At 41.2% G+C, this 9,373-nt stretch overlaps 1 long non-coding RNA gene across 3 annotated transcripts; it reads left to right on the top strand.

Moving 5' to 3' along the window:
* The first annotated feature begins 5,069 nt into the window (after positions 1-5,069).
* LOC143805171 (uncharacterized) lies at positions 5,070-9,091 on the top strand. Of its 3 annotated transcripts, none has more exons than XR_013221186.1 (3): positions 5,070-5,183; positions 5,250-5,364; positions 7,912-9,091. It is a non-coding gene; the product is annotated as an uncharacterized LOC143805171 (long non-coding RNA). The 3 variants fall into 3 exon arrangements; XR_013221185.1 differs by having other exon boundaries at positions 5,234-5,364; XR_013221187.1 differs by having other exon boundaries at positions 5,094-5,170.
* Positions 9,092-9,373: the final 282 nt, after the last annotated feature.

Below are 9,373 nucleotides of genomic sequence, written 5' to 3'. Positions count from 1 at the left end.
AATAACTTTTGACCTTGGTGTCTTCTTTCGACCAAACTAAATCCTTTGATTCACTTTTATCCAACTCTAAGGCTATGTGCACACGTTGTGGATTTGGCTGCGGATCCGTAGCGGATTTGACGCTGCGGATCCGCAGCAGTTTTCCATGTGTTGTACAGTACAATGTAAACCTATGGAAAACCAAATCCGCAGTGCCCATGGTGCGGAAAATACAGCGTGGAAACGCAGCGTTGTTTTTTCTGCAGCATGTCAATTCTTTTGTGCGGATTCCGCAGCGTTTAACACCTGCTCCTTAATAGGAATCTGCAGGTGTAAAAACGCTGGTGAATTCCACACAAAAACCGTGGAAAATCAGCGCTAAATCAGCAGGTAAAATGCAGGTCGTTTTACCTGCGGATTTTTAAGATTCTGCACGGAAAAATCCGCACATGAATCTGCAACGCGTGCAAATAGCCTCACACCTCATTATCCAGCAAGACAGGAGAGTGTTTAAGAAAAAAAAACAATATTTGAGGAAAATTAATAATTTTAAGTACAGTATTCTTATGAGCTTTAAACAAAGGAAGATTCTTCCAGCTCCCCATTTACTTCTGACAATAATTTATCCCTGACGTAATACTGAATGTTATATTCCTCCAACTCTATAGATACGACTATGTACTACTATAAACAAGAAGGCACATATGCTATAAATGTATTAACAATATTTATCATCTTTATTCTCAATTCAGATCCATAAAATAAAATTTAAAACAAGCAGGGATTTCCTAAAATGTAGCAAACACATAACACACCTATCTTCACAAAGGAGTATATGTACTCAGAATGACAAAAGTAATGCACAAATATGGGTGTAAATAATAAAAATATGTAGATACCAATGCTTCTGAAGTGATAGACTAGTTAATGAAGGACTGTTTCGCCTAAGCTTTTTCCAAGGGGCATTAACGCAGTTATAGCATATGTGCCTTCTTTTCTTGAGACTTAGCATCGCTGGCAGTGTTGTTCATTATCATTTTGAAGGTTTATGCATTACCTTTATGACCAAGTGTGTTGATTAATATATACTACTATAGTATAACAATGTATCGTCTACATGTGGGATTTTGTCTGCTCTCCCTTCATGTGCAAATCCCCGAATTATTGGAGAAGTGACAACCCAATGTGTTAAAGGCTTCACCATTAAAGCAAAATAAGACAGGAGAGTGGACGGACAGCCCTAACGTGTACTTGTCATTAATTCAAGAGCATCCATTAGTACTCCATTAGGCCAGTCTCACACGTCCAGATAATTCCGGTACCGGAAAAATCGGTACCGGAGTTATCCGTGTCCGTGTGCTCACGTGGCACATCAGTGTGGCACACGTGCAGCAGCCGTGTGCCGCCCGTGTGCCCACTGAGGACCACATGGACCGTGCAGGAGACAGTACTAGAGATAAGCGCTGTCCCCTGCATCTGGTGCTGAAGCCGGAATTCATTCCCTCTTCCCAGCAGTGTTCGCTGGAGAGAAGGAATGAAAAATCATACATTTTTTATTTTTTTTCTGGTTAAAATCAAGTTCCCGGCAACCTCCCCCCTCCCACCCCCTGTGCGCCCGCCCGCTGGAAATAAAATACTGACCCAGCTCCCTCGATGCTTCCTCTCAGCGACGCAGTTTCTTCCTGTATGAGCGGTCATGTGGTACCGCTCATTACAGTGATGAATATGCGGCTCCACCCTTCCACCTTTTTTTCCCCCCTACTGCATTTTTGCAAAATGTAGCAGTCACTTCTTTCAGTGTTTTTTCAATGGGTGGTGCAAAAAACACTGCAAAAACGCACATATCAGATTTTGCTTCGTCTTTGGTGCCAAAACTTGATGAAGTTGAAGCAGATTTTTGCATGCACTAAACTTTATCAGCATACACAAGAGACAAATGTACCCTGATTAAAAGCGCAGTAAAAAAAAAAAAGCACCAAAAACGCTGCAAAAAAAATGGCAATAAAACTAAGAATAATCTGCTTTTTTGGCAGCTTAAAATTTGCGTTAAAAAAAAGCTGCAAACACGCAAGATGTGAACAGAGCCTAATGGCATTCAGAGACAGGATGGAGTGGCTTGGCACCCCTACACTATTAAATGTTATAAAAACATTATAATATTAGACTCAGGGGATCTTTGAGGGGAAAAACTTGTTCAAACCTCTTGTCAGGTCTGTAATTACCAGTGTTCCTCTTGCAGACAATTTGACTTCACAATTTAACCAGATAGATGGATAAGAATCAATTGTTTTCTCTATAATAATTTCTACGAGTGATAACTGTTTCAGGCATGGGTAAGATGATTTCATAGGCTACTGTATTCTGTTGGTACCTGTGTCGCATTTCTGCTATTAATATTATGACACACTTATCTTGTACCCACAGGACAGGTTATAAATGTCTGATCTTTGGGACTAGCACCGATCACATTAACCCCTTAGTGACAGAGACAATTTTGTACTTAATGACCAAGCCAAGATTTACATTTCTGACCACGGTCACTTTGAGGTTATAGCTCTGGAACGCTTCAACATATCCCACTGATTCTTAGATTGTTTTTGTGACATATTTTACTTCATGTTAGGGGTAAATTTTCTTCAATATGACTTGCTTTTATTTATGAAAAAATGGAAATTTGTCAAATATTTTGAAAATTTTGCAATTTTAAAAATTTAAATTTTTGTGCCCTTAAATCAGAGAGTCATATAGCACAAAATAGTTAGGGTATGTGCACACGATGTGGATTTTGCTACGGATCTGCAGCGTTTCTGCAGCTGCGGGTCCGCCGCAGTTTCCCATGAGTTTACAGTTCAATGTAAACCTATGAGAAACCAAAAACGCTGTGCCCATGCTGCGGAAAAAAACACACGGAAATGCAGCGGTTTACATTCCGCAGCATGTCACTTCTTTCTGCGGATTCCACAGCGGTTTTACAGCTGCCCCTATGGAAAACCGCAGTTGTAAAACCGCAGTGAAAACCGCGGTAAATCAGCGATAAATCTGCAGCAAAAACGCAGTGCTTTTGCCTTGCAGATTTATCAAATCTGCTGCAGAAAAATCCGCAGTGGCCAAGAATACGTGTGCACATACCCTTAATAAATAACATTTCCCATATGTCTACTTTACATCAGCACAATTTTGAAAACTTTTTTTTTAGTTAGGACTTTATGAGGGTAAAAAAAGTTGACCAACGATTTCTAATTTTTCTAACAAAATTTACAAAACCCTTTTTTTGGGACCACCTCACATTTAAAGTGAGTTTGAGGGGTTAATATAACAGAAAATACCCAAAAGTTACATTATTCTGAAAACTGCACCCATCAAGATGCGCAAAACCACATTCAAGAAGTTTATTAACCCTTCAGGTGCTTCACGAGAACTAAAGCAATGTGGAAGGAAAAAATAAACATTTTACTTTTTTCATAAAACATTAATTTGGAACCAAACTTTTTTATTTTCACAAGGATAACAGGAGAAAATGGACCACAATATTTGTTGTGCTATTTCTTCTGAGTACGCCGATACCCCGTATGAGGGGGAAAGCCACTGTTTGGGTACATGGCAGGGCTCAGAAGAGAGGGAGCACGTATGACTTTTTGAATCCAAAATTGGCTGGAATCAATGGCGGACGCCATGTCGTGTTTGGAGACCCCCTGATGTACTTAAACAATGGAAACCCCCCAATTCTAACTCCAACCCTAACATGCCCCTAACCCCAAGCCCAACACACCCCTAACCCCAACCCAACCCTAGCCCAAACCCTATCCCTAGCCCAACCCTAACCCCAATGGAAAAAAATACATTTTTGCGCATGCGTCCGCCATTTTCTTCCCGGAAGAAAACGCGGAGGGACCGGGGGACATCAGAGGTACCTGGGGGGCCTGGGAGATCCCATTTCTCTCTCCTCTGGTGTGCTAGATCATATCAGAAGAGTTAGAAATAAATGGGAAATCTGACACTTTTTTTTGCGGTCGCCATTATTCGGTGAAAACTGGTAAAAACTGATGCAATTTATGCTTCCAACACTGAGGTGCGCTATAACCTTATTTCTCAGAACCGTTAAAAAGCAGTGCTGAGCAATAAGTACCCTTAACTGCCACCATTAAATGGCATATTGGTCCCTGTGTGATAGAGAAACAAAGAACTTTAACTTGCAGAGCAAACAAGCTGCCGCTCCAGCTAAAGGCTGCAGGGGTGATGGAGACAACGGAGGTCAGTGTTGTAGGAATTAAGTGAAGAGGCAGGGTGCATGTCTGACCCCCGAGAATCACACACTTCTTACTTATCCACAGGATAGATGATATTTGTCCATTGTGGTAAACTACTTTAGGGAACAGTAATTGCTCTTTTTCCATATCTGACCAGTATGGTGGTTCCAGTCGCTACTTCAGAAGTAAATGCCAAGGACAATTCAGTGCGGAGCGCCAAGTTACTTTAATGATATTTTGCCAACCATGTGAATAGACACTGAATGCGATGCGGAGGGCGGCCAGCACTACTATCACACTCATAGGCATTATCTGGATTTGTCAGCCAGTGGAATATCTAAATCTTTAATTCCCTTACAAGCATCATCGTTATCATTGACAGGATATGTCACATCTTGTGGTGGCTTTATCTGGCACTCGGCAGCGATTAACCCAGACCAGCACACAAGTATCTTGTATCCTTCCTTAGACATTAGTTACACTGTGCTTAAACCTTGTATTTTCATCCTTTTGGCTCCATTAAATAATACAGGAGCCTCAATCAGATACTTTCCATTTAATCGTAAACAAGTGTCTTTGCCCTTGGACTTGACAGCAAGATGCCCAGTTTGTACTCCTTGAAATTCAATCCGAAACTTGTGGCTTTCTTCCCCTCCCGGAATTGACACTAAGTAAATGCAAACAATCTTGAGCTGATACCCGATACCCACCACCCCCGATGACATCTGGGCTCTATTCTCAGCTTGGCATGTCTGGCAGACTATTAGGGAAATACTTAGCTGCCTTCTCAGCCTGTCTCATCTTATTAGACACCTTCTTAAAATTAATCACAAGTGAGATTTATGCTGCTCTTCATCTTCCCCAGTAGGAGACTTGTATGGAACCAGGGGCTCTTATCAGTTGTATTTCCTGTTCAAGGAGCCAAGAACGATGGACAATATCTGGTAACTGTAATGGGTAAGAAAAGGCAAATGCTGGAGCACAGGTTATTAATTTCTCTTCATTAGAACTTAATATCTCTAGGGTGAAGAACAGGAGCATCGGCAAGAGTCCAAACTGCTGGTTCTGCACAAATCAACAACCTACCACATGCAGGACAGATCTACCTTCTCCACCGGCGGCTGCCTGACGTTCAGAAGTAAGTGATAATCCTGGAAATACGGAATCTCTCCGCATTATTAGCCACTGCCCAGCACCAGAAGTCATTGCTATTTCACATTCTCCTTAGACCACCACTAGAAATAGCAGTCTGCCATCAGGGAGTGCAAGCTGTTTGTACACTCAGAATTTATGTGTATGATTTGTGTGTCTGCATGTATTATTCTTTTTTTATAGGCCATCAGTTGAACAAGCTGATACTCTTTCTCACTAGGATTGCTTTCTAATTACTGGTAGATTTCAGCGCTTTACAGACATCATCATCGCTGTCCGCATTGGGGCTCACAATCTAGATTCCCTATCAGTATGTCTTTGGAGTGTGGGAGGAAACATCCTTGCAGATGTTGTCCTTGGTGGGACAGATTTACCTGTAGTGTATTGCTAACCACTGAGCCTCTGTGCTGCCCCATCTATAGTTTGATTTTTCACCTGTGTGGTTTGGATGAGTTATTATCAGCATATGTCAATAGCACCTTTACAAATATATTTACCTAGAAAATTGGTGACGTTCAATACTTTCTCAACCCGCTATACATACAAATATATATATACATGTCCCATGGGAACGGATGATCAAGCTGGTTAAAATCCAAACATGCCTGACCCGTCTTCTCCCAACACCTGCCTTTGAGGGAAGAGTAAGTACACCTCCATACACATTAATTGGTCAGTCAAAATCAGTCAGTCAAAGTTCATCTAATAAACATGGTGAAAATGTACTATAATGACAACGATGCAACAGACGACTTAAATGTAACTTATGTCAGGTGATTACAGTCACATCATTACATGTGTGTGTGTATATATAATACACACACAGAAAGATATATATATATATGATGTTTAATTGCATATTAATAATGTGTAATAAAATAAATGGTTTTTTTTATTTGAGCTAATGTAATATTTTGAATGCCAGTGCTGACTATACAACAGTCCATGTAATGTGTGTGGGTACCTTAAGACTGTTCACACTGGCTCCTTTTTATTGCTGCTGATGGATCGACTGTCCTATTGTACCTGTTGAAGGAGAAAAAATAGATCCCAAGCCAATAGGCTATTAGGATCTGCTATAATATGGATCCTTTTTGCATTAATGATGCCTTTTGCCTAAGTTCATAAAAAGCAGAGAATGAGACATTTACAGCTATATGTGTGACCGAGTCTCTTAAGACCCAGTCCCACCCTCAGAAGCTACCCATCTCCTCATCAGACACAAAGATGTCTTTCTCAAGGACCTCTCTTGCATTTTGCCTCTGATCTGGAAGTGAAGAGAGGGCCATAAATACACATGTAAACCTGAGAGGCTCTGGCTGAGCATGTGTCAGTTCCTCCGCTCCTCATGTCAGCCAGAGCAGCTGCTGGGTCACACTTCTGAGGAGATGTCTCTCGTATTGTGACAGATGTCACATAGTGTTGTTTTAGAAGGACCCTCCAGCAAGGAGCGAGGTATCACAACTTGGGAGTTTCGTGTGACAACCTCAGTGCACGGTTTGACCTCTGGGGGTTAAGCTTTTTTTCATCCGTGGTGACTGCACTTATAAGTTATCACCATGCGTCATGACAAGTCGGGAGCTAAGGTCACCATGTAATCCCCCGAGGTCAGACCAAACACATCATGTATTAATATATCATATGGAGGGCCACAGTGGTTAAGATGCTTATACATTGGCTGACCATGGCCATTAAATGACCGCTGTCTGGATATATACACACCTATCTGAGGACTTTTAATGGCATGTTTACACCAGCTGACCAGGATACTATGAGCATAGCACAGCATGCCGGCCTATAAATCGGCAAACGAATGTACGAAGTTCCTACTTATCAGCTCATCTAGCTGAGCTTCTGCTAGTAATAATATCAGTTACATAGAAAGACTCCACTAACCTGGTATCAATGTTCGGCCAACTCTGTAAAGAATGATATGATGGATGGGGGAATTAGGAAACACCTCTAATTACCAGTGATAGCAGCAGATTTTACATTGAAATTGTGACGCTCCAAGCTCGAGACAGAATTGCATGAATGGCAAATCCCTGATATTATATTTTGGGAATTGCTCCTCATACCATGGTCACAATATCAAAAACAGGATTTGACTTCATTACAAAAGAGCAGGAGAGCCTTTTTCCAAAAATCATATGCAGAAGGGATTTCTGTGCTTCCATTATGAAATCTGATCCTGTTTTGGTACTAAGTACTCCGCAGTATGGGAATAATGCCTTACTCTGTACGGATGCATGGAATATGCAGGGCAGTGCGCTTTTTCCGCAGGAGTGGTCTTCATCCTAAATACTCACAGTGTGGTGCAGAATGAGGCAATGGTAAAGATGTAATGGGTGACCGGCGGTCATGTCAGGACTGCATCGATAATGGCACCCTTGTAGAATATTATAAAACCCTGCCAGCAAAATACCAGGTGCAGATATCTACAATATTCCTTCTAGGGCCACAACACCTGAACGCTGCACATTTCATCTTCTTCTGATCTTGTTTGCTAATATTACAACATTACTTTTATTAGGATCTTCCTGTTGCACATGGACATCCTCCGGCTCTCGGACCAGGTCATCTTGTGTTTTCACTGCCGTTTCCTGCCGATAGACAATGTGATAAAACTACAAAGATGGGATATTTTTAGATAGGTATTTCCACACAGCCTTTAATGTAGTAGGATGTGTCACATCAGGTAACCAAATATTTTCACAGTCTTTTGTGTCGCTTCTTTCCTCTTTCTAGTAATTGTATTTTGTGATTATATTTATAGGAAAATATGGGACCTGAAATAATAAACAGCATTAAAATACCCAGCCTCCAATGTAATGGATAAACACGATGGGAATATCTAGAAATACTCATTTATATGGGAATGGCCTAAGAGCAAGTTCCTGCTGTATACTTGTTATCTGGATCGCACAAGTCACGCAGACACTGGCATACATGGACATCCGCCGTTGTTATAATTACCTACCACCATTAGATGACAAGAATGGAGACTGGTTCTTTGTGAAATGCTAAGTGTGGGTGATCCTGAAAGCAGAGTCAAGCTGTCCTATCAGGTTTTCCCAAATTCGGTCCTCACGGCCCCCAACAGATCATGTTTCAGGATTTCCTTTTGCACGGGTGATGGAATTATTATCAAGGCATCAGAAATTGCCACAAGTTCTCTCACCAGTGCAACACTAAGGAAACCCTGAAAATATGATGCGTGGGGGCCATGAGGACCACATTTGGGAAGCACTGTGTTGTATGAGAATTATCCCGACTAGTGACCCAAGTACCTGTAATGGGCTGAAAGTGCCCGAAAGAACAGTAAAAAAAAACAAAACACAGCGTAGAGCTCCTATATCAAGTGTATGACACCGGAGAGGAGAAATGACCTTACAAAGAATAGGTGCCTGTACAAAAATGGTATCTAGCCACCAGTACAATATAGGAATCAAGATCCACTGATACATAATATATCTATCAAACTGGCCATATGCCCAAATAAAAGACCAGAATAAGTATATTAGGACACTCCAAATACAATAAATCCTACAAAAATCATGGAGTAATTGTCCAAGCAAAAAATGTGATAAAAATTACCAAAATATATTCAAAAAAGGCATAATACATATAGCAAATAACTAGAGAAACAAAGCACAGAAAAGGCTCATGTGTGAAGGACATCAAAACATTAGTTACATAATATTAGTTATACACTCACCGGCCACTTTATTAGGCACACCATGCTAGTAACGGGTTGGACCCCTTTTGCCTTCAGAACTGCCTCAATTCTTCATGGCATAGATTCAACAAGGTGCTGGAAGCATTCCTCAGAGATTTTGGTCCATATTGACATGATGGCATCACACAGTTGCCGCAGATTTGTCGGCTGCACATCCCAAAGATGCTCCATACAAGGCAGGATGGATCCATGCTTTCATGTTGTTTACGCCAAATTCTGACCCTACCATCCGAATGTCGCAGCAGAAATCGAGACT

Source organism: Ranitomeya variabilis, chromosome 2, assembly GCF_051348905.1.
Source record: "Ranitomeya variabilis isolate aRanVar5 chromosome 2, aRanVar5.hap1, whole genome shotgun sequence".
In the NCBI taxonomy this organism is placed as follows: Eukaryota; Metazoa; Chordata; class Amphibia; order Anura; family Dendrobatidae; genus Ranitomeya; species Ranitomeya variabilis.
Note: the sequence above shows the minus strand (reverse complement) of the source record. Positions and strands in the feature narration are given on the sequence as shown.